Genomic DNA, 25,892 nt, shown 5'->3' with positions numbered 1-25,892 from the left:
TGAACATGCCAATCTGTCGTTATCGGCAGATTGTGCTGCATGTTCAGGCGATGGACAATGTCGGAAACGACCAGCGGGAGTGCGCATCGCTGGTCGTTTCCGACATAAAAGTGCACGATTTGTGCACGATTACTAAGCGACTGCACGATTACGATGTCGTAATCGTGCAGTCGCTCAGTAATATTGCCCAGTGTGTACCCACCATAAGAGCTGTCCTTTGCATCAGAAGGATTTCTGGGTTTAGGACCCAGGAGTCCTTCTGCACATGCATCGAGTGACCCATGTGCCACAAGGGGTGCTGGGAAAGATCTGATTGGATCCCTCTCAGGGGGAAGTGCAAATAGAATCCCATAGCTTTCTATTGAGTAATGCCATCTAAAGATGGCCTTGCCCACCGCATCCAAATTCCGGAATGTATCGCATTCCGGAGTCTGGAGCATATGCGGTAAGCGGCCAAACCTCCTTTTCTGAGGCCGCTGCCCGCCGATCCGGTCTCCATTAAGTAAATGGATGAAGCCGGAGCAGGCCCGCTCCGGGTCCACCAACATGACAGACACCTGCCGCGGCCCGGCCCTTGTTTTGACATGGCGCGTGTGATGTCATGACATAACGCGCGCTGCTGGAGGGCGAGGAGCAGCACCGGGGAAGAAGCAGTCTCTGATAAGAAGAAGCCGAAGGAAGCAAGTGCAAGTGGTAAAATAAAAAGCTGGGCGGGCGGCGAGCAGGGGGGTTGCGTTGCGTATGGAGTAAAGTGTGGAAAAAAGGCGGGGTAGTGGGGGGGGAGGGTGTTGAGGTGTACAGTAGTAAAAAGAAATCTGGGTAGTGATGGTGGGGGGTACTGCAGTGTGAGGTGGTGGAAAATAAAGTATTGTTCTTCTGTGGGTATGTGTCAGATGTTGGGGTGCCAGGGATAGGGGGGGGAAGCCAAAGCATATTCTTGCACCTGGGCCCACCACTCTCTAGTTCCGCCACTGGCTTTGATGCATCTCGCCCATGGAGCTAAGCAGGAGGCTACTGTCTCCCACCATGTCATTCTAAGATGGCTGCAGTCACATGTACAGGAGCACCCGAGTTCAGAGGTCAGTAGTGCCCAGCATGTATGCCCAGGAGCGCGCGGCTTTCTAACATCCTACACATACAGTAAACTCTGGGCCTAATTTAGAACCGCTCGCGAGCCTTGAGCGCTCGCAAGCGGGTCGATGTTGGCCCAGTGCGTATGCGCACGACGGAGGCGGCTCCGTCGTGCGCATGCACAAGACCTGGATGCTATGGGTCTCGCTACAAAGGGGGCGTGCTGTCGATGTGTCTTGACCATCGCGACCATCTTCCTGGCCGCTCGCTATAGCTGTGGGTGGTCACCCACAGCTATACGAGCGGCCAGGAGGCCACTCTAAAAATTCAGAAGGACGGCCATGATTCAGAGCGAGCGCTCTGTCAGACCGTCCGGCTCTGAATCAGGGCCTCTCTCCTCATTGTGATGACAGGACAGGGCCCTTATATCAGGAATTTCTGTTAGAAACTGGGAATTTTGGCAGATGATTTAAGCCCATACTTGCCTACCCTAACGATTTGCTCGGGAGCCTCCCGAAAGTCGGGTGCCGCTCCCGACCACCCGGAAGACTAGGCAAGTCTCTCGGAACCAGCCCGCACCCCCCGTTGCCGGCCACTTAGTATGCAGTCCGGGGGATCAGATGACACGGTTTGCGTTAAATCGCGTCATCGAAGCCCCGCCCTCCGCAGTAAAGTGCCTGTATTATGGGTTCTGCACAGCGGGGGGCGGGGCCACGATGATGTGATTGAGCCGCCACGCCCCCGCTCCGCCCACCTGCTGTGTACAGAGTGTCGTCCAGGCTGTCACCTCCCGGAAGGGACAGCCTAAAGGTAGGCAAGTATGTTTAAGCCATAAATCCGGCTAAGCAGTATTATAGGAGAAAAAAATGAACCTTAAAGGGTGGTGTTATGTTCCTACAGCGGACATAGGGCCTGATTCACTACGGACAGCAACTGTGAATGCAATAGCGATTACGCACGCAATTCAACTGTGATAGTATGCTAATCCATTGCGATCGCTATGCCGCTGCTGCACGACATAAGGACGCCCACTTTACGTTACACACATCCGTAATGTTTAGCAACATTGCAAAAACATCAGTACAATCGATTACCATCCATCGCAGCCTCACGCACACTTGCACAAGCTCTGACCTTACTCAGGAATTGCTAACCTCATCGCACGCTATCAGACCTCAGGCTGCATATGGCATCGCAGTGGATAATTTATGCACGCTCCTGCAACAGCGTTCAAACGCACGGGCATGCCTGCGTTCGGCTGACCACCCCCCGTCACCAGCCACAAACGCCACTTCCTGTCAATCACTCTGCGATGGGTCTGCATAGTCACTGCGATCGCAGTCCGAATCGCAATGGCTAGTTCGCGCACGCACACTGTGATGCAATGCTTCTGCCATGTGCTTTTTCCTGAATCTCCCCCAGTCCGCGAAACTAGGCGCAGACTGATTTTATGGGGGTGTTCACAAAGATGGTTAGACGGCCAAGTAGTCAGAATGGCGCCAATAATAAGCATTGCAGGTGCAATAATGATGTAGATGAGTCAAATGAAAGCAAGCGACTGATTGGTTGCTATGGATTGTTGCAATGTTAGTAACTTAGGGCCTGATTCAGAGTTGTACGCTATTCTGATGTTTACGGAGTTGAGCAATTATCATTAAACCGCGTGTGCATCTAATTCGCAATGCACATGCGTCAAGGACCATTACCGTAGTAGCTGGTAGCGACTATTTATTCGCAGTGTGATTGACATCCAGGCAGTGTTTGGGAGAGGTAATGGGGAGTGGCGGCAAGGAAAACCCAGGCATGTCGCGATCGTTTTTTTATTTAAATACAGTATAGCGCATTTAGCAAAATGCATTATGGCCCTCATTCAGAGGCGGTCGCAAGAAGCGATCGCTCTCTCTGAATGAGGGCAGCCGCTACTTTTTTTTAGTGCGGCCTTCTGGTCGCTAGCTAAGCTGTGGATTACCACCCACAGCTCTAGCGAGGAACCAGGTTGATGGTCGCGATGGTCAGGACCATCACGACCATCGGGGATTGCGATGAGACCCTAAGGTTGGGTCTCGGCAAGCGCAAGCCCTAGAGAGCTTCCTGCTCTGATCCAGCAGGAAGCTCCCCTCTGACATCACTGCTGATGTCAGTGCGGCCGCCCACAAACAGCAAGAGTTCTGTCGGGAACGCTTCCGTTTGGCCGGCCACCCCCCCTGCCCGCCTCTCAAATGGGGTGAGCTGTCAATCACCATCGACAGCTCGCCCCCTCTGGTGCGAGACCCGTAGCGACGGAGCGCCCATAGATAACCGGGTTTCGCGTATGCGCACGTCGGAGCCGGCTCCGACGTGCGCATGCCGATTGGGCAAACATCGACACGGTTGCAAGCGCTCGCGACCGAGTCTGAATAAGGCCCTATATCCCCTCCCTGACTGAAGCAGTAAGGTCAGTACAATATTGGTTCTGTGGCTACCAGGAATTAAGCTGAAAATAACATCTGCTGATGCAATATTGACAGTAACTGGCCGTTATCTGATATGTAAACTCAGAGATGGATATGGCAGGTGAATGAAGAGAAAATAAACAGTGCATGCAATAGCAAAATAAAGACTACGCAGGAAATGTAAATGGACTGACAGGGGACGGAGATCTGTCATCGGGAGCTCTGGGCCGGCAAGGTTGGGGTAAGGGAACAGCCAGAGGATGGGTAGTGTCGTATAAATGACATTCCACCCTGCAGTAGGAAAGAGTTAACAGAACATTTTCAGAACAGCTTGAAACCTTCTGCTTGGACGTGTTCCCGCAGCCCGGGATGGGAGAGATGTTTCTCGCCTGCGTTTCCTCCAGCATAAATGTTTGCATTTTTCAAATGTGATTAAAAAAAAAAATTGCGTAGGAACATCGAGCTCCTGAGTGAGGGAAAGCTATTAATACAGTGTGAAAACCTGCTCCGACTGGCACAGAAGTTTGGTCTGTGATTGCTGGAGAAGGTTGGTAATATGCAGCTCTGGCCTGTGAATAACAGCGCTAGACCACTCTAATTGGGGAAGGGGGAGGGGGGTACTATAAATCCGCACCCTGATAGCTATTTCATTTGTGGTGTGTAATATTCAGCTCAGACTGCCTGGAACAAGACCACTGCCAAGGTAAGAGGTAAAACTAGAGCGGCACACAAGAAGTTCTAATGAAATAGACAAAAAATCAATAAGGCATTTCTCCAGCCTCCTGGATCCCAGCTATTTCCCCAGTGAAGTGGCTAGCGATGTGGCTTGGGGGTCAAAGCACTAAGCCTTGGAGAGAGGTTAAGTGGATGGAGATAAAGTGTCAACCAATCAGCTCCTAACTGTCACTCTACAGGCTGTGTTTAAAAAAATGACAGTTAGGAGCTGATTGGTTGGTACTTTATCTCTATCCACTCTATCTCTCTCCAAGGCTTAGTACATAGACCCCTTGGTGACGCTATTCACAGTGTGAATCACGTCACTGTGGCCCTGCTGCTCAAATGGGGCCTAATCTTTGAGGGCCCAGAGAGTATTCATCCTACCCAGGCAATGAAGTGTCTTCCACTGACCACAAGCTTACCCCTCATAGCAAACGCAGGATTGGGGGGGTTTCGGTTGCCTGGAAACCCCCCTCCCCAGCCCACACCATGACCACAATATAAATAGTAATATAGAATTTTACTAGTGCTGCATGTTCTTCTCAGTATCACAAATTAAATAAATTAGCACCAACTGTGGATTTTTTTTTAACATGTGTCAGCCAGTTATAAATACACCTGTGCACCAACTAGGAGATCTGGAAAACATGCACTGTTAGGGGTGCACTGCTATAGACCATTAATAGGGTTAATTATTAATACCATATAATAATAATACACTATCCAGTGCATAAGGAGACCAGTATGTACATATATGTCCAAGGCAGTGCTAAGTTCTTCTGCTGCTCCCCGAGACTCCTGGACTTGCTCTAATGCTCTGCAATGGTGCCTACATTTATTTATTTTATTTATTTATTACCAGTTATTTATATAGCGCACACATATTCCGCAGCGCTCATGTGACATAAATACATTCAGCTCAGGCAGGATGGCCCTACTGCTACATCTAATGGTTTACTATGATCGCTGGTCCTGAATGCTGTATGATGGAATTATGACACACAATACACTTTGTATGACGCATATTAAAGTTGGTTAAGTGCTAATTAAGCCATCTGCAAGGACTGGCCACACTCGCTCTAAAATCAAGCATTTGGAAACCCCACACTAGAAATCCTGCGTTTGCAGCTGCCCCTGGACCACAAGTGTAAGCGCTAGTTACATACCACGTGTCAAACATGATTATAACGCGCTGTGTCACTGGCTATAGTTGAGCAGTGTTTATTGACTTTGCCAATTGACTTCTATACTTTTCACATGTGACGGCTGACTTGTTTGTCAATTGGGCACATTTTTGATAATTCGGGATCAATTGGAAAAATAATTTGCCAAAGGAAATTTTTTTAACGGAGCCAAGTTTCAGAGGGGCCTATTCAACATCGGAGGCCGTATGGCCCCCGATGATTAAGTAATTGTCTCGCTGCGAGGGATACTTAAGTATCCAAGTCGCAGCGGGGGAAACTTGACACCGGAGCAATTCATCATTGCTCCGGTGCAGGGACAGCTGCTCCGAAAAGCAGCTGTCCCCTCGGTTAGTATCGTAGCTACTTCTGTAGCTACGATACTAACCGAGGGGACAGCAGCTTCCGATGTTGAATAGGCCCCTCTGAAACTTGGCTCCGTTTAAAAAAATTTCCTTTGGCAAATTATTTTGCCAATTGATCCCGAATTATCAAAAATGTGCCCAATTACTTACCTCTCCCCCGTCAGCACAAAGCCGCCGGGGAGGTAGTGAGGACGCAGCGGAGGGATCCGCTCGGGTTTCCAAGAACATGTGCCGTCTGAAGATGGCGCTTGTTCTCACAAGCAAACTCCGAAAACTTTCAGTTTTCGGAGTTTGCAGAATATCAGGTGGTCCTACCGGACCCCTGATGATGAATGGCCCAGTTTCTAAAAATATACCAAAACTAACGTTTCCGCATGGTTACCAGGCCATTTACCAATGATGAGTAGGCCCCAGAATCACTTGTCCTATTCTAGCAAAGAATTGTGCATGGCATCCAGCAACTAAACTGATATTATAAAACCTATTATAAATAAAATTCACTAGTTTTCCATCAGCCGATGCCTTGGAGTTCTCTGCTAAGAATATGCTACAAGCATACACTAAGGCGTATAACTGCTGCTTGGAAACAAGACAAATATATCAATCAGCCTGACAAACAGAACATACATCCATCTGTGCAAATACAAAGTTATTGTGGGAATGTAGGAGGCATATTCAGTCCACACTTTATGTCACTGCGCACCAGGGGGCTGATTCAGAATGGCGTGCTGCGGTGACCAATTTAGCGTCTTTTGCTGCAGTCGTGCCCGCGACTTTATGCTAATCCTAGTAAATGCCCTATCTCTGGTGTACAAGCTTGTGTCTGAGGACTGGGATGCCCACTGTGTGCATGTTAGATGCAACAATCCCTGCTTGGTACGCCAGTCGCAACCATCGGTCGCACCATTAAAACTTGCACCTGCCCCATGCTTCCGTCAGAGTGTGGCCTCAAATATAAGCGATTTGGGGGTCTATTTACTAAGCAGTGTTAGGAGACAGAGTGAAAAGTGATAAGAAAGTGATAAGGTGCCAGCCAATCAGCTCCCAACTGTCATCTCACAGGCTGTGTTTGAAAAGTGACAGTTGGTAAATAGACCCCTAAGTGTTGAGTCCGCAACCAGTTATGCTACACGCCCATAAGACGCCCGTAAGTAGGACAAACTTTGTGCGTCTGAAGAGTCATCGCCATTTCAATATATATCTGAGACCCTGCCTCTAAATCGCTACTGCGCACACACTACATACGCTGTGCAATTTTTCAGCTACTTAGACGCAGTTACAAACATTGACTATTTGCGCGATTATTGGCATCGCGTCCGATTCAGAATCAGGCCCCAGGACCTGCAGGTCTCGATTAATCGGATAACACATCTGTGATGAGATGCAATAACAGTAATTATTACGCAGTATATAAAACGGTTACTATGTTACTGTAGCAGACTTGTCGACTCTCGAGTGGTTTCCCGGTTCGAGGGCCACCGGAGGAGATTCCGTCCCTCGCTGAGTTGTGTCATTGTAGTCCCAATGCCAGAAATCTCAGCTTTGTATAGCAGGGGGTGATGACGCGATTGAGCCACCACGCCCCCTGCAATGCCGACCTGGTTGGCCCCTCCCCGAAGGGGTAGCAAGAAAGTCATTATGTATTTACTGTACAGTTTTCCCATTTATGGCTTCCCGGCTTCTGTGGAACCACAAGTTCAGGGCATGTTGCGACTTTTAGTTCAACGACAACTAGAGATGCAAAGGCTGTAAACATCGGTAACACTGTTATTTACATTACATACTGTATGTGTGTTTTCTTAGACAACAATGAACTGCAGATTCCAGCATTCTGTTTTACACAAATAAGGGGTCTATTTACTAAGCCTTGGATGGAGAGAAAGGTAACAGAGATAAAGTACCAGCCAATCAGCTCCTGACTACCATATCAGAGGCTGTGTTTGGAAAATGACAGTTAGGAGCTGGTTGGTTGGTACTTTATCTCCATTGTAAATAGACCCCTTAGGTACAAAGAATAGATGGACAGAAACAGGATTCTTTTCAAACTTAGGGCCCCATTCAACAACGATACATACGAGCGCTCGCTAGAGGGGTTATGTCTTCCTTTCAATATTTAACAAACAGCAGTAATCGGAGATTATCGCTGTTTTGTTACTGTATCGTTCTCGCCATCTTTAGATTGTCGGCAATGGGGACCTGGAAGCAGCCTTTCTGGCTTCAGCAGACCCTTCCAGGCCCTGCAGGGGTCCCCGCCAGGTGAAACAGTCATGTACATGCGCAGACTGACCGTCGCTTATGCGCATGACATAGAAGCCCGTCGCTGGCAGTGATAGGCTGGCAGCAGCTGTGTGGAGGATGCCCTTGACGAGGGGGATGTCGCTGGACCTTGCTGGTGATGTAAGTAATGATGAATAGCAGTGACATATTAGTTAATATCACTGTGACACTAAACAAAATATGCCACTGTTATTTAGGTTCGTTAATAAATGTTGCCCTTAGTTTTACAGGATTTATTTGTTTTAGTAGCATGTACATATATAATTTATGCCCCAAATAAGGGGGTCTATTCATGTAGCAGTGAAAAGCCCTTTATCAATGGTAACAGGGCTTTTCACTGCTTCACCCTATTCACAGAAGGGGTTACCGTGGAGAAATCTCCGATTTCTCCAGCAGTGCCCCTGATTACTAAAGACATTAACATAGAAACATAGAATTTGACAGCAGATTAGAACCACTTGGCCCATCTAGTCTGCCCCATTTTTAAACATATTGTTACCTCAACCCTTATTGATCCTTACTTCATCTGAAGGATATCCTTATGTCTATCCCATGCATGTTTAAATTGCTCTACTGTCTTAGCCTCTACCACCCCTGACGTGAGGCTATTCCACTTGTCCACTACCCTTTCTGTGAAGTAATTTTCCTCAATTTTCCCCTGAACCTACCACTCTCCAGTTTTAGAACATGTCCTCTTGTTCTAATACTTCTCTTTCTTTGAAGAATGTCTCCTTCCTTTACCTTGTTAAAACCCTTTATATATTTGAACATTTCTATCATGTCCCCCTTTTCCCTTCTCTGCTCCAAACTATACATAATAAGATCTTTTAGTCTTTCCTGGTACGTTTTGTGGTGTAGACCTTGCACCATTTTAGTTGGCCTTCTTTGTACAGTCTCTAATGTATTAATATCCTTCTGGAGATGTGGCCTCCAGAACTGAACACAGTATTGGAGATGAGGACGTACCAATGACCTATACAGTGGTATTATCACTTCTTTCTGCTACTGATTCCTCTCCTTATGCAACCAAGCATCTGACTTGCCTTTCTCATCGCTTTGTTACAATGTTTGCTTGCCTTTAAGTCAATAGTGACTCCTAGATCCCTTTCCTCTTCAGTAGTTTCCAGTATAGTGCCATTAATGCTATATTTAGCCTTTGCATTTTTGAGACCCAAGTGCATGATCTTGCATTTTTTGGCATTAAACTGTAGTTGCCACATTCTTGACCATTCCTCTAGTCTACCTAGATCATCAGCGGGGGAGGGTTTAGGTTAGGCACCACTGAGGGGGTTAGGGTTAGGCACTAAGGGGGGAGAGTTAGGTTTAGGCACTAACGGAGAGGGTTAGTGTGCGGGTTGGGGAGGGTTAGGGTTAGGCTACAAAAAAGGAGGGTTAGGGCTAGGGGGGGAGAGGGGCGGGTAAGTATACTTACCCGATCCCTGTTGGAACACCAACCATCGGGATGCCGCTGTTTGGTATTGTCACAGAAGGCATCCCGACAGCCGGCTTTAAATACCGATTCCCCCCTTACAGTAGTATGGGGAGAGCGATTAATAGAAGCACGGAAAGCTCAGCTTTCCATTTCACCTTCAATTTTTTTCTCCATCTCAGGATGGCTTAAAGAGCCTCCTGAGGGGAGATGAGCAGGGAAGACAGCTGTCACCCTGCTCTACCCGCCCCCTTCCCTGACACCAGCCAATCAGCAGTGCTCAAGTAAAGGGGGAGAGAGAAAAACTCCTGAAGGAGAGGTTTCCACAGTATAGAAATGACCTGGCATATGCCTGCTGGGCCACTTCATACCACTGACTGCCCGCGTACCCCCACTGCCCCTACCCTCCCATGGCCGGCACACTCTGCCGCTACCGCCGTTCTGTCCTGTATGTGTGTGTATATACTGTATAATATACACACATGCTACTGACTTCTCACTGCCCCCGGCTTTGCCTGAATCATGGCCACTCCACCTGATCAGCTGCTCCCACTGTGGAACTGGCGGTGGTCGCATGTGCAGGACACATCGTCCTGGAAGACGGCGTATGCACAGACTGAGGCAGACCCAAGGGACCCCGGTAAAGGAGGAGAAGACATGATCACCGGGACCAAGGGTTAAAATGGACCGGAACTGCATTCCGTCACTTCTATTTGGAGACGGAACCAGTTCCGCCTCCTCTGGCCCACCTTACCCTGCCAGTCAGCCGGCAGCAGGGAGTTAGCGGGCGCCCGCTGAGATTTTGTTTCCAGTGGGCTCCTGGCTCCTTCCCTACAGGGGCAGCTGGAGGCTGGAGTTCACTCCTGAACTCCGGCTTCCGGCTCCTGCAGTGGGCACTGACGTTTCTTCCATAGTTCCGTGGAGCAGCCAGGCAGACGGCAGCGGATACAGGAGCAGGGTTTAAGGTAAGTATTGTGTGTTACTGTTTTTTTTGTGTGTGAAAGGGGCACTACTACTGGGGGCACTACTAATTGGGGCACTAGGGGATATTAATACTGGGGGAATTACTACTGGGGGCATTACTACTAGGAGCACTACTACTGGAGGCAGTACTAATGGGGGTATTAGCACTGGGGGCACTACTAATGGGGGCATTACCACTGGGGGCACTGCATAAGGGGCACCACTCCTGGGGGCACTGCATAAGGGGCACCACTACAGGGGGCATTGCATAAGGGGCGCTACTGCTGTGGGCATTATGTGTATGGGGCACTAATGCTGTGGGCAAAATGTGTATTAGAGGTACTACTACTGTGGGCATTGTGCATAAGAGGCAATAATGTGGGCATTGTGTATAAGGGGCACTGCTGTGTGTCATAACATGAATAAGGGACATTACTATGGGGTGTAATGTGAATCAGGGGCACTATGTGTGGTGTAATGTGAATAAGACTGTGCTACTGTGTGGCGTAATTTGAATTGGGAATACTATTGTGTGACCACGCCCCTTTCCTTTGAGCCCACGCTCCTTTTTGCACACTGTCCCTTTATTAAGATAACGCCATAGATGGGAGGGTGAGTTCCACCACGTCTCTAGGACCAATTCAAGCACTGGCCGGGACTACTGGATCGCATCGCAGGTAAGTGTACATGAATTCCAACTTATTACACCAACATATCGCATTTGTAATATGTGATGTCTGGTGTTAATTAACATTTCACTTTCGCCAAAGTACATGAACAGGTCTAGGATCACCAGTCCCTTACTTCACCAGGGGGGCTCAGATCCCTAGATACAACCCTGCTGCTAGTGTTTCTCTCTGCAAGAGCACAAGCTCACAGGGAAACAGCTGCAGGTAATGCTGGGTGTGCCTCATAGGGAGGAGGACAAGATAGCAACTTCCTGTTTTGTTACAGAGACATGTTAAAAAAGCAATTTGAACAGATGTGTAAATGCATTTCAACACGCAATAAAAAATGCATTAGCTGGGCCAGAGTCTACGTATCCTTAGCAGCAGATGTATGCAAAAGAGAATTCTGCACTTTGATCTGGCCCTGATTGTACAACACTTTGTCTATTGGCCATCTTGCCTGTCACTGTGTGTGATTTCCCGTAAGCGAGAGGACTTTTCATGCGTACAGAGGGCCTGAGATGGACACTAATGCCACCGCAAATGCGCATTTTGTACGAAAATATGCAAATATCACAGCCGTGGCATTAGTCGTAGATAAGTCAATTACCGGACTTTTGAGTAAACCTATGGTCGCGCAGTATAGCCGCGGGAACTGAGACGTCGGAGCCACCTTTACTGAGCATATCAGTCGCAGGCTGAAACGCCCTGAGAATGGTGGCAGCACGCCTGCATTTGAAACGCAACCCCCCCAACAAAAATGAAACATGACTCATGCATAGTGCGACTCAGACGCATGCGCGGATTACCGATAATCGCTCATCTGCGTAAAACGTTGGCATTTCGGTCATCTGTGAACCAGCCCCAGAAAGGGAGAGTACAGCGGTGGTCTGGTCTTCATTTTCGTAAACTTGAAATTAATCCACTGTATACTGAGCGCTCCCCAAAGTAAAACAGACATAGGCGAAAACATTGGGGAAAATTCACTTTAAAACAGCTTTGAGCAGCGGTGACATCACTGCAAATCCGCCCCCCCCCCCCAGTTTGGGCCTCCAAACCACTGGATTTACTATCCAGCAGTTTGGTCGGTGACTCTCAATTTGACAGCGATGTGCAGCAGATTTCAAATAACAGACCTACCGATAGGTTAGCCAAACTCGCCACGATACCATCAGGAAAACAACCAGAGCTATCCGGCCAATCAGGAGGAGACACAATACACTTAATATAAGGACAATCATTGTTTAATGATTAAAGAAGTAAAATCATTTAATCATCATTATTATCATATGGCGTCAATATTATTAATACATTGGGGGAGGGGGCAAAATCAATGTATAATTTTATTAAGATAGCAGTGTTATTTACTTATTATATTAAAGGTTCAATAGTAATTTATGTAATTGTTAATGGGGGCATTACATTTTATTTATGATGCGGATACCATTTATGGAGCCATAAAATAATAATCTTTCCCGCCAACATTCAATCAATTCAAATCATACTTTCCTGCTTCCTCGGAATGGCCGGGAGGTTCCCGAAAATCTTGTTGGGCACCTGGCCACCCAAAAAAGCATGCAAGTCTCCCGGAGGGCGGGGGCAATGATGATTCAACAGTTCAAACAATCAATTTTAAGCATAACTGCCGACATTGAGGGGGTAGCCTCAATGTTGGCTTTAAATTGATCCTTTGAACTTTTTTTTTTTAATCAAAAAAATTGGTTCAGTAGTTTCCATAATGAAGATTTTCAAGTGATTTAGTGTTTAGTGAATCGGGTGGTTTTAAAACCGTTGGAAAAATCACCATAAGTTGTCTTAGATGCAACGTCTAGTGCCGTAGCTAGGGTAGTGCGGCCGATGCCATCTCACAGGGCACCACAGGTCAGGGGGCGCTGTTTGGGCCTGTCAAATGTCTGTTTATTATCGTTCTCACTTGTAGCCTCCTCTTATTTCATACCCAGCATCTCCTGGCCTCTCCTATCTCTTCCCTGGTCCTTCCCCATGAAGCCATGGCCCTTTTTTGGGTGCATTATGTCCCTTTGAAAAATGAGGGGGGCGCCAATGCTCTTTCTGACACAGGGCACCAAAAAGTCTAGTTACGGCTCTGATCTAGTAAACCTCCCGCCCCTGGCAGATGGAGAGTTAGATTGTGAGGAGGCTGCTGAGATAACATGTCTGTGGTTTATTTCCCAGTCCTATGGGTCAGAGATGGTGAATAACAAAGTATAAAAACAAAGTTTACTCTTCTGATGAAATGTAACCACCATCAGTCTCTCAAGAGTTAAACCCTCTATGGTGCTTGTGCCTCGGTCTGTAACTACCAGATTTAATTGGGATGAATATTATGAGTGAGGAGCCTAGAACTATTCTGATGTAAATTTTTTCATTATTCTTTGCGAACTATTTTAATTTGAGAGCTCAGGATTCCCGAGACAAACGCGCATGACTGCTTTGTCTGGTGCAGCTGTCTCTGACAGTACAGGGGGGTGACAGAGGGATGAGGTTGCTTTAGGTTCCTTCTGTAAACTGGTTACTAACAACAGGGAAATAATACAATAAAAAACCTTTCCACAAAACACAGGAGATGATTGGAAATGTTACAGTAACCTGCCTCAGCTCATACATGGAATAGTTACGTGCAGGAGGTGGATCTAAGCATCCCGTGATGTAACAGGGAAGGTCTGCTGCAGATATGCAAGTCCTTCCATTTGCAAACGCAAAAGCAGTCCTCATCGGTTTCTATGAGGCATATTCAATTGGGTGCGAGAATAGCAAAAAACCCGCACCTGCGAGGTTTTTCCTGCACCTGCCAGGTTTTTCCTGCACCTGCCAGGTTTTTCCTGCACCTGCGAGGTTTTTCCTGCACCTGCGAGGTTTTTCCTGCACCTGCGAGGTTTCTCCTGCACCTGCGAGGTTTTTCCTGCACCTGCGAGGTTCTCCTGCACCTGCGAGGTTTTTCCTGCAGGTGCAGGCTTTTTTGCTATTCAAATAGGTGCGGATATTTTCATTTTTAACGCGCCGGGAGATTTTTATTCACGCACCTCGCGAGCAAGTGTGATATTTACTAAAATCGTTAATTTTAGGATAAATCAGTGGGACTTGCTCTGGCACTCCGGCGGTACCAACCTCCGCCCCCCCCCGAGGACTAATTAATCATTTGGACGTTTCCAATTAGCTTACTTAGTCCTCAATTACTTACCTTTTGCCCTTTTGCAGCGCTGTCTTCTTCATCCTGCATCGGAAGCCGAGTCTTCTGCGGCAGCGGTGAGTATGTCAATGTGTGAGTGTTTGTTACTCTTTGTAATTGTGTATGAGTGAATGTGTGCATGAGTGTGTGTGTGACCCCTGGTTTGTCTGGCCCCCCCAGTGTCTGTGTGCCCCACCCCTGGAATGGGCAATGGGAGAACTACTTCTCCTAGCAGCCCTTGCCCCTCCCACAAGCCCCTGGAGCCTCCCAGCAGCCCCCTCTCCAGTGAGAAGATAGAGGGGAGGCCACCGGGAGCCGCGGAGAACCCCGGGCAGGTAAGTGCAGAATTTTATTATTCTTTTTTTACCCAGCGCGGGGTTTTCAGTGCTGAAATCTCTGTGACCAGTTTTTTTAAACTGAATAACGCGGGTATCGGAAGCACGCATACCTGCGGTAGTCCAAACTTGGGCGCAAGGCCTTTTATGCTACTCCAATACACTTTACCACAGGGGGTAAGTCCGCCCTGGGTTCCTCTTAGCCAATCAGGCGATCTCACAAAACATAAATAAATATGTCTTACATTTCACAAGAAATTAAATCAGTTTCCTTGATACCACCCAAAAGCATTTGGTTTCCTAAGCACTAAGGGCTCTATTTATTAACAGTATTTTTACTAAAATAAAGTGAAAAAGGGTGTTTTCACACCCTTTTCACATTATTTTAGTTTCACCTGTATTTATTACAGGGCAATTGGAGTAGAATTAGTAAAATTCTACTCCAACCCCCAGTATCACTTATTTTTAGTAAAGCAGATCGCATTTCCCATAATTGGAATGGGAAATGTGATCTGTGTGCAAGTTACTAAAAATAAATTGTAAAAAAATACCGGGGGAAGCCCTGTGATAATAACGCCTGGAGGTGGCGTTATCCAGGGTCTCCCCCAGTTACCGGGCTCCCACTCTGCTCTAACGGGGAGAGCAGAGGCAGGAGCCGGTACCAGTAATCAGCTGTGTGGTCTAAATAGACCGCAAGCTGATTACTGTAAAAAAAAGAAAAAAAAAATGAAACATTTTTTTTTTCACTTACCTGAATCCAGGGACCGGTGATCGGGCCTCCGGTGATGGCTCCTCTCCGGTCAGCTGGTCTCCCACAGTGCACTGGGGCCCGGTCATCAGGTGATCGGGCCCCAGTGCAGTATGGGAGATCACCTGATCGGGAAGCCCGGAGAAGACCACCGGAGGCCAGGAGGATGCAGGTAAGTGTAATGAAGGGAGGGGGGGTCGCGGGGGGGGGTCGCGGGGGTCCGCGATCGCGGGGGGCAGGGCTTAGCGCCAGGGGCGGGGCTTAGCGTCGGTGGGGGGGTAGTAGCGGTGGTCGGTCGGCGCATGCGCGGGCTCTTAGTCGCGGTATTTTTTCCGAAAATACCGCGACTAGAGTGCGGATGGGATCCGCAGGGACAGAGCTTTATCGCAAGCTCTGTCCCTGCAAGGGATTTATAGTAAATCCCTGTGATATTACCTGTATTCGCAATGCGAATTCACTCGGTAATATCACACTACAATCCGCATTCAATATGCGGATTGTAGTAAATAGAGCCCACACTGAGTTAGCATATACTGTTTCTAAAAAGGTAAATATAATGTAAATTTCTATTGCATTCGTCTTTTCACATGTCTATGACTAAACCAGTTTTGGCTTTCTGAGGCTTTATCACCTTCTAAGTTCTTACACAAAATAGAAGCTTCCTAAACACAGACAACTTGCTTCCCACAAACTTGCAGGGATATTGTACACAGACACACACTGGAGACCTCTGCATTGCATTTCAATGAAAGTGCTATAAACAAAGGTTTGGTCACTACATCAGGATAATTAACATGTCACTAGGAGGTGAGAATATCTCATAACCATTTGACTTAAATGTTACAGCCTTCTAAAACAAAACAACTTATACATTCCTTATAAGTGCATAGGCTAAACATTTATAAGTACATTTCCACAATTGCGCACAGCACATTGAATGACACATTCAAACACATTACGTATACGTTCGCAGTAAGTGGCACACTGCGCATAAAGGTCCTTTTAAAAATGGTGCCGTGGCATGGGGTTTAATCTCTTCAATACCGTGGCAACCATTTTAATCACGTGTGGTCGGCCCCCGGCCACACTTCTCCCCCCCCTCATCCATGCGGGCCACCAGAGAGCCATGTCCCAATGGTTTGGCTCTTGGTCCTGCAGACTCGGGGTGAAAGGATGCTACCTGGGGGGCTTTGGCTCTGGCCTAGATAGTTCATCCATATTGCAGTGGGCCTTTCCTTGTCGATGCACGATGTCCAAATAGTCACACTGAAGTCCAAGGCTCCACCACAACAGTCTGTCTGTTTCCCCTGTGGGGGCCCAGTTGCACACATAGTGCTGAAGGTGGTCCAATGCCCAAGCAATTGCCAAACACTGTGTTCCAATTGTGGCATACCCCACCTCCCACCATAGCAGTATCTTGCTCAAACAATCCACAGGGTGCTCCTGCCCATATGGCCCCTCCTTGCTCCGTACTGCTCCCAGTCCGTGCAATGACACATTAGTTTGTACTACAATGTCCTGGTCCTGTATTTGTGCCATCTGCACTGGAGATAGTACCAGAGCCTCCTTCAAAGACTGGAATGCCAACTCACAAGCGGAAAGTCCCTCCCTGGTCAACCCTGTAAAGGTTGTCACTACAGCACTAAAGTCAGGGACAACTCGTCTGTAGGGCCATACAGTTTCTGAGGTCAGTACTGTCTCCAGATGGCTGTACCTCCACTGGTCTAGGCCTACCCCTGTCTCCCCCCACTCTATACCCTGGGCACTGCACCTCTGTCATCTCCACCTGGCAACTGTCTGTACTACCTGTCCGACCTGCCCTACAATCCTCCTCCAACGACCTATGACTAGGGGAACCTACCCTGTCACCTAGGTCTTCTCTCACCACCTCGTCCGCTACCTGTTCCACAGTGATGGCGGACAGATCACCAGCCTCTGAACCTCATGTGGCAACCACCACGGTTAGGCTGCGTGTCTTCCCCGATCTACTTGGAACAAGCAGGGGACTTTGCTCCCTAACTGGCCTATCCCCTCCTACCTTCCTGGCAACCCTGTATCTTAGCCCTTCCCGCCAGGTCACACTCACGGCCACCATCCCTGAAAGGCCGCTGCCAGTGTGGCACGATATGCCTTCCAGAGATGGGTCAGCAAGCTGAGCTGCCCTGAAGTCCTGTCTGTGGCCCTCACTTCCTTCTAAGTAGGGACAGTCTACAGGGAGGTATGGGTTGGGATCACTAGGGTCAATCTGGTTGAGGTCGGTCAAAGGGAAATCAGTGTGGTCACTCATACCAGTGTGGTCACTCATACTGAGTTGGCAAACCACTAGGGACAGGCACATCACTGGGAACCCCCACAGGATCCAACGAGCCGGAACCAACATCCTCTGCATTGCATATGGAACGTAGGCATAAAAGAGGCAAAAGGCATGCTGGGTAGATGTACTGATCTAGCCACTGTAATATTTTCCTCTGGGCTGGTTGATGCTGTGGTAAGCTGCACTGGCAGTTGTCTAGCCGCTGTGGTCTTTTCCTCTGGGCTGGGCTGCTCTGGTGCAGTTGATGTAGACTGTGATCCAGAAACTTGACCCCGGGCGATGGCGTCAAACGTGGTAACGATTCCACCACCAAGGTCATTCCCCAGGACCACATCGGTTGGAAGGCCATCCATGATGGCAACATCCCTCAACTCTGGACCAGCTCCCCAGTCCAGGTAGACTCTCGCCACAGGTACCTCTCGCTCCATTCCGCCTGCCACGGTCACTTTGGCAGTGTGACCTGGCAGTACTGCAGCAGGATCAATGAGTTGGGGGCTCACGACAGTGATTGAGGCCCCAGAATATCTTAATCCTTGTCTCTGCAGGGGCCCCACTTGGACCGTCTGCAGGTGCTGCCACATATTTTGGGGTGACCCCTTGGCCATGCAGGTGACTCTCCATAGAGTGAACCTGATTCCCGCCACACTCCATTGGACTGACTGGAGTAGGAACAGTCTCATTGGGCTCACCTCCCTGGGTTAGACAGGCAAGCTGGGCTCCAGCACTCAGATTTGGGGCACGAGTCTGGGGTGCTTGGGTTGTGGGACAGTTCATCCTCAGATGTCCAATTTTCCCACAGCTGTAGCACTTCTTGTCCAATCAGGGGCCCCGGTAGTCTCTGATGATTTGCAGGGACAGGGCGAGGTAGTTGCTGGCCAAGAGCACCCAGGTTGGAGGATGCCCGTTTTGGGGGGTGATGAGCAAAAGGGGGGTGTTCCCCTGGTGATACAGTCAATTGGGGTTGGCTGCTAGTTGGGCGCTTCTGCCCTTGTGGCCAAATTGCCACATACTTGTCTGCTAAATGGGCCGTCATCTTCAAGCTGGGTGGCTCCCGGTATAGCACCCACTCCTTTACCTCTAGGTTGCACCTGTGATAGAACAGCTCTTGACACAGCAGATCAATCAGTGCATCCCAGGTAGTGGCACCAGATACCTTCACCCACTTCACCACCTCCTTCCTTAGCTGGGTGGCGAACTGCTCATGGGTGCTGGTAGGGTTCTTGGGCAAGTCCCCAAACTATTTCCGGTAGGACTCAGGAGTGACAAAGTATCGCTGTAGGAGGGCCCTTACGACTTCGTCATAGTCACCGCAGTCCTCGGTGGCCACCCCTCGATAGGCCTCCAAGGCCGCTCTGTGCAGTGTGGGCACTAGGTGTCTGACCCACTCCTACTTGGGCAAATCATGTAGTTTACAAGTCCTTACAAATACTTGCAAATGTTCATCAATGTCCCCACTGCTGTCTGCAAACTTAGCAAACTGTATATGATCTGATCCCAGTACAGCAGTCTGCAATGGTGCTCGGAGTACCACGGACGGTGGTGCCCACTCGTCATGCCACATCCGAATGATTAGCATACGTTCCTGCTCTGCTGCCCTTTCTCCCTTTCTCCCAATTCTGCTAGCCGATCTGCTAGGGTATCCGCTCTGCCCCCCCTGGGACGTGGGGATTCCTGCCATGCTTGGGAATGCTGAGAAACTGCTGTGAGAGCGTGCGGGACTTGTTACTCTCACCATGTTCTGAGGGGCGTACGTTGTTGCGCCGGCCGCACTTTCCACCTCCATCTGATGTAACGCTATTCCGCTGTAATTAGTCATCCTGCGCGTTCTCCTGAACTGCAGTTACTCCTCTCCTGAGTAACTCGGCTTCTCTTGTCGGGTGACCGAAAAGCCACCTGGGATTATCCCACCACTATGCCACCAAATGTGACCGGACGCCTTTTCGTCTAGGCCTGGTCACGGGTTAGCGCTTTCGGAATCCCACTCACCGTCAGTGACCGCCTGTCACTGACTCCACCCACTGCGCTGTGGGCATTCACTGAAGCTGCCACCACCAAGCTCCTTTCAGTGGCACTTGGAACCGCTTTTAGTTACACTCAGGCTCCTGCCTCGGCACCTGGAACCGCTTCAGCTGCTTATGCATTTGACTAGCTGCGGCCACACCCCCTGTTTGGTGTCGGCTGATTCCTCTGATCCCTCGCAATGGACCAGGTCTGCACGGTAGCTTCGCAGGGTACAGATGTAATCTAAGTAAAGGCAAAAAGGTGTTTATGGCTCAAAGTCTTAAAGAAGACTCATCCTTTCCGAATGAAGGGGAATAATCAGCATACAAGAAATCTTATCAGTCAGCAGTTCTTCTCCACAAAGGATTTTCAAAGATGTACAATATTACCTGACATGCAGCCTTCTTTTATGCTACTCCAATACACTTTACCACAGGGGGTAAGTCCGCCCTGGGTTCCTCTTAGCCAATCAGGCGATCTCACAAAACATAAATAAATACGTCTTACATTTCACAAGAAATTAAATCAGTTTCCTTGATACCACCCAAAAACATTTGGTTTCCTAAGCACAAACTGAGTTAGCAGCATATACTGTTTCTGAATAGGTAAATATAATGCAAATTTCTATTGCTTTCGTCTTTTCACATGTCTATGACTAAACCAGTTTTGGCTTTCTGAGTCTTAACATCTTCTAAGTTCTTACACAAAATAAAAGCTTCCTAAACACAGACAACTTGCTTCCCACAAACTTGCAGGGATATTGTACACAGACACACACTGGAGACCTCTGCATTGCATTTCAATGAAAGTGCTGTAAACAAAGGTTTGGTCACTACATCAGGATAATTAACATGACCCTGTGAATACCCTCTGCAGCCTTATCACTGTATTTTTTGTAAAAAATACAGTGAGAAGGTGCCGCGCATGTTCCAACCGGATCACCATACAAACCCCCCGCGACCGCAAACCCCGCACTTTTACTTACCTCCGGTTACTGGTGCTCGGGGTGATGTCCTCCAAGACTCCGGTCAGCTGGTCTCCCATCCTGCACTGTGACACCGGTCAGCTGTTCTATGCAGCAGCTGACCAGGGTCGCAGTGCAGGAGCCGGGAGACCAGCTGACCTGAGCCCCGGAACACATCACCCTGGATGCAGGTAAGTGTTGGTTTATTTAGCAGTGATCAGCTTGTGGTCTGTTTAGACCACACAGCTGATCACAGGGGCCAGCTCCTGGCTCTGCCTGTTAGAGCAGAGCAGCAGTCAGGAACCAGGGGAATCCCTGGATAACGCCATCTCCAGGTGGCGTTATTATCACAGGGCTTCCCAGGGATTTTTTCACATTTTATTTTTAGTAACTTTGGCAAAATCACATTTCCTATTACAATTATGGGAAATGCAATCTGCTTACTAAAACTATGTGATAATTAGGGGTTGGACTCAGTAGAATTTTATGAATTCTACTCCAATTGCCCTTTAGTACATTTATGTGAAACTAAAATAGTATGAACAGGGTGTGAAAACACCCATTTTCACTTTATTTTAGTAAAAATAATGTTAATAAATAGTCCCCTTGTTAGATTTATCAATAGCCATTAGCTTATATGAGCTACTCAATTGCAACTTTTTGTGGAGAGGGATTCAGACTTGAATGTACACAAGTTTGTGGAGCATGCTACATAGAAATATGAGTGCACATGTCTCAGATGTCTGAATTTGTACCCCCGTCTCGAGACCCTTGGGTGTGATTGAAGCTGGACTGAAACAGAATTTCAAAGCTTTGGTGAAAACCCTGCTCATCTAATGAATCAGGACCGCATTAGCACAGCAGACAGGGAAAGTCTCTTGGACCAGGAACTGGACCGAAGGAGACAGGGAAAGTCCCTTAGACCAGGAATTGGACCGGAGGAGACAGGGAAAGTGTCTTAGACCAGAAACTGGACTGAAGGAGACAGGGAAAGTCCCTTAGACCAGGAACTGGACTGGATTGCTGGCCTGGAAACTACAAATCTATTGTATGTGCTACACCCTGGAACAGGAGAGCTCAGCCCCAGTACCTGAACGCAGGAACCTAGAGCTGGAACCCACTATTGGGAACTCAGAAAAGATCTGCAAATGGAAACTCATAACTACCATAAGCTAGAACTTGAGGCAAGAACCCAAGACTCAGGACTGCAAACCAGAAATGAGGAACTAAGATCTGTACTCTGAAATACAAAAGCACTGCCCTGGAACCTGCAAACTGGTATACTAAACTGCAATTGGAACCTGCAACTCAGCAAAATCCCAGCTACCAGATACCCAGACCTAACACCTGCAATGGATGGAATGCTAGCAGGAGGTCCAGATAACCATGGGACTAGGTAGGGAGGCAGGCTGGAGCAGATAATATAGCAGAGTTCTTGCTGCAGGAACGGATGCTGAATGCAGCAGAATTGGGCGTGGTACAAGAGATAGACAGTAATTAGTTAGACAATGTCTAGATAGACACCAGATGTTAGACAGTCAATAGTTAGTCAGGGAAAAAAGTTAGACACAAACAAAAGTCAGACACATTAAAGTTAGACATGTAAAAAGTTTGACAGGTACAAAAGGTCGAGAGGGTCAAAAGTTCGACATGAAAATGGTCAACACAAAAAAATGTTTTACTTTTTTTTTTTTGCATTAATCTTCACCCTAACCCTAACCCTCCCTCCTGGTGCCTAACCCTAAACATCTGAGTAAGTGCCTAGCCCTAACCCTCCAGTAAGTGCCTAACCCTAATCCTAAAGTTAACCCTAATCCTAAAATAAAAAAAATGTGTCAACCATTTTTGTGTCGATCTTTTTTATGTCGAACTTTTGACCCTGTCGATCTTTTGTACCTGTCAAACTTTTATCATTGTCTACCTATTAACTGTCTAACATCTGGTGTCTATCTAGACATTGTCTAACTAATTACTGTCTGTCTATAGTCCGGAACCCGCAGAAGCAGGAGCTTTGGACACTCACAGGATCCCCGCTGGAAACACAGGCACTAAGTGTAACAGAGTATTTGCAGAAAAACAGGCACTTAGGGCGGAATTCAATTCTCTCCAGCCCCTATCGCGCCTGACGGAGCTATTCTATTCTTGCTCCTGTCGGGCACGATCAGCTGCCAAGCGCTACATTTCAGCTCGCAGCCCCTGGGGGATGAGAGCTGAAATGTGCGAAAAGTGACATGTTTGGGCGCCCAAACATCACTTTTCGCGATCGCGCCCAACACTTTGGTCGGGTTTAGCTGCTTTACGGGGCTAAACCTGACCTCTATGGGCGCAATCAGCGTGAAATTCTGGCACAATTGAATAGCGGCCCGCGATCTCCTGTCACTTTAGACGGGAGATGCGGGCCGCAAAATCAATTGAATTCCGCCCTTAGGGCCTGATTCAGAGCCGCTCGTAAGCGGCCGCTCGTTCGCTCCGAGCGATGTTTGCCCAACTGCGCATGCGTACGGATCATTATACGCATGCGCGAACCAGTCAGTGCGGCCGAAATTCGTTTGTTCGCTAAATAGCGAATGCCTGCTATTTTGAGTGACAGAATGAGGTGTATGTGGGTGGTAACAGGGGAAGGTGCTTGAAAACAGGGAGTGGAGATCCGAACGCAGGCGTGCTTAAAGGTCAAAACGGGCGTTTTATGGGTGTGCATAATTAATACAGCAGCGTCATTGACCACGTCACTGGGTTATTTTATAGCCAGAACTGCTCGCAAGATTGTGGTAGCAAAAACCAACCACAAGAATTGCGAGAAGTTCATACGCTGGTCGATGTACTCGATTAATCTAATAAATAGCGGACATGACGTAGGATGCGAGCGGCCAGGGGGCGTATTTTTCCAAAAAACGACCGCAAGTTTTGTTTGCTCGTTCAGACCTAGAGGCGTGAACAGGCCGCAAAGAGCGAACGGTTCATTTGAATAGCCACCCCTATTTTCTGGGCGAGCGAGCGCTAATTGCGTCCGGCTCTGCATCAGGCACTTAGTGTAGAAGAGCAGAGACGGTGAAAACGGAGCAGAGTGGAGTCATGGCTAGAAACAGGCGTAAGGTGTAACAGAGTACTTGCAGGTGATCAGGCACAACAGCAGCGACTGGACCCAAGATAGTAATCTTCTTCCTTAGAAGTGAGTTGTTCTGGCAAAGAGCAGGTTTACATAGGCTGCTCTGAACACACATTGGTGCAGCAGGGTCATGTGAGTGCAACTCAGGAACAGATACTAGAAGGAAAAGATGTTAGAACGATTGCACCTGGGCAGCTTAGATCAAATCTCCCAATAGGGAGGTATCCTATTCCCTAAATAAACCACACATAAAAAGAATAAAAGGAAGATCACACATGAGCGCATCGTAACATAAGTTCATATAATAAAGAAAGATACTTAACTTATCAGATAAATTTCTTCTTTACTGTAGCAGGCTTCCACAAATGATGTCAATGTTGTATTTGGACTCACAACATATAAAATACAAAAAAACAATGAAATAATCTAGTGTAGACGATTCAAGTGAGTTGTCTTTTATAACCAGATTGTATCCACACTAATTACCAAAAGTTAAGAATTATGGGGGTCATTCAGACCCGCTCGCGAGCGCAGGACGCTCGCAAGCGGGTCGATGTTCCCCCACTGCGCATGCGCACGACAGAGGGAGCTCCGTCGTGTGCATGCGCAAGACCCGGCGAGCGACGGGCTCTCCATCGCTCCGGGTCTCGCACCAAAGGGGGCGTGCTGTCGATGTTGATTGACAGCACGCCCCCTTTGGTGGGCGTGCTGGGGGCGTGCCTGCCAGACGGAGGCGTTCCCATGGGAACATCTACCGTCTGAAGCCGGCCCCACTGACATCACTAGTGATGTCAGTGGGAGTGATTTTGGCTCTGATAGAGCCAAAATCACTCCAGGGCTTGCGGCAGCGAGACCCTACCGCAGGGTCTCCGTCGCAAGCCCGATGGTCGTGATGGTCAAGACCATCGCGACCATCATCATGGACGCTCGCATATGCTGTGGGTGGTCACCCACAGCTATGCGAGTGGCCAGGAGGCCGCTCCATTTTCATGGAGAAGGGCACTGATTCAGAGCGAGCGCTCTGGTCAGAGCGTTCGGCTCTGAATCAGGCCCTATGTTTAGAAAACAGTATGTGTTCCAATGGCTTATCTCAAGTGGTTAATTTTCTTATGAAGAAAATATGTCCCAGCATATTCATGAGAAACAAAATGATATATTTAATAGAATATCATTAAGAATTCACATATATACATATATATAATATATATATATATATATATATATATATATATATATATATAAAATGGGAATAAATCATACACATTAATACACCAATTTATGTGAGGATGGACTCAAACCAGAATCAGGTAAGCTAATAGCCTGTAGTGAGCTGTAAAGATGTTATATCCCCAGGGTGAATTTCACCCGGCTGTCAGGATATGTCCTAAGCCAATTCAAGCCAAGGTCCTGCTGTTCCCCCTCTTATCCAATGCATTTTCAACCTTTATAGGTCTTTTTCAAGGCAATGAGGGAACCTAAAGAACAACTCCCCTATATACCAAAGTCAATTAGAGCCTGATTGCAGGGAGGAGCCAACTTCATTAACAAGCCAACAATTAAAAAAACAAAAAGGTACACCAATTCTGGTGACCTACATATATACGGGATGCAGTCAGGAAGGCGACGGTCGCAATGCCAACCGCTGGCTTCCTAACTCTCTAATCCCGACAGGGGACTAATGACAGGCATTGAAATACCGACGCCTATCATTATCCCTACGCCGGGAGCCCGACGCCCGGCATACCAAACAAAGGAAAGCCGGGCGGCGGGCGTGGACACTTAGGGTTAGGTTTCAGGGCTCTGGGGGGGACTTAGGGTTAGGCACCCCGCTGGGAGGGTTAGGGTTAGGCAGCGGGGAAGGGGGGGGTTAGGGTTAGGCATGCCCAGAGGGGATTAGGGTTAGGCACTAGGGGCGGAGGTTAGGTTTAGGCACCCCTAAGGGAGTGTTAGGGGGGGAGAGTTAGGAATAGGTAAAATACTTACCTTGTTGGGATCTCCTCCGTCGGGCATCCACTGTCGGGATTTGAACCGCCGGGCATAGGTCCGGCAGTCATTCATGCCAATGCCATATATACTATACATTGCACTGAAAAGATCGTCATCAGTGCTGTAGGAAACTGAAACTTAGATTTCA

The sequence above is a fragment of the Taudactylus pleione genome, unplaced genomic scaffold, assembly GCF_031769625.1.
Source record: "Taudactylus pleione unplaced genomic scaffold, aTauple2 ptg000555l, whole genome shotgun sequence".
NCBI classification, from domain to species: domain Eukaryota; kingdom Metazoa; phylum Chordata; class Amphibia; order Anura; family Myobatrachidae; genus Taudactylus; species Taudactylus pleione.
This window is presented reverse-complemented; position numbering follows the sequence as displayed.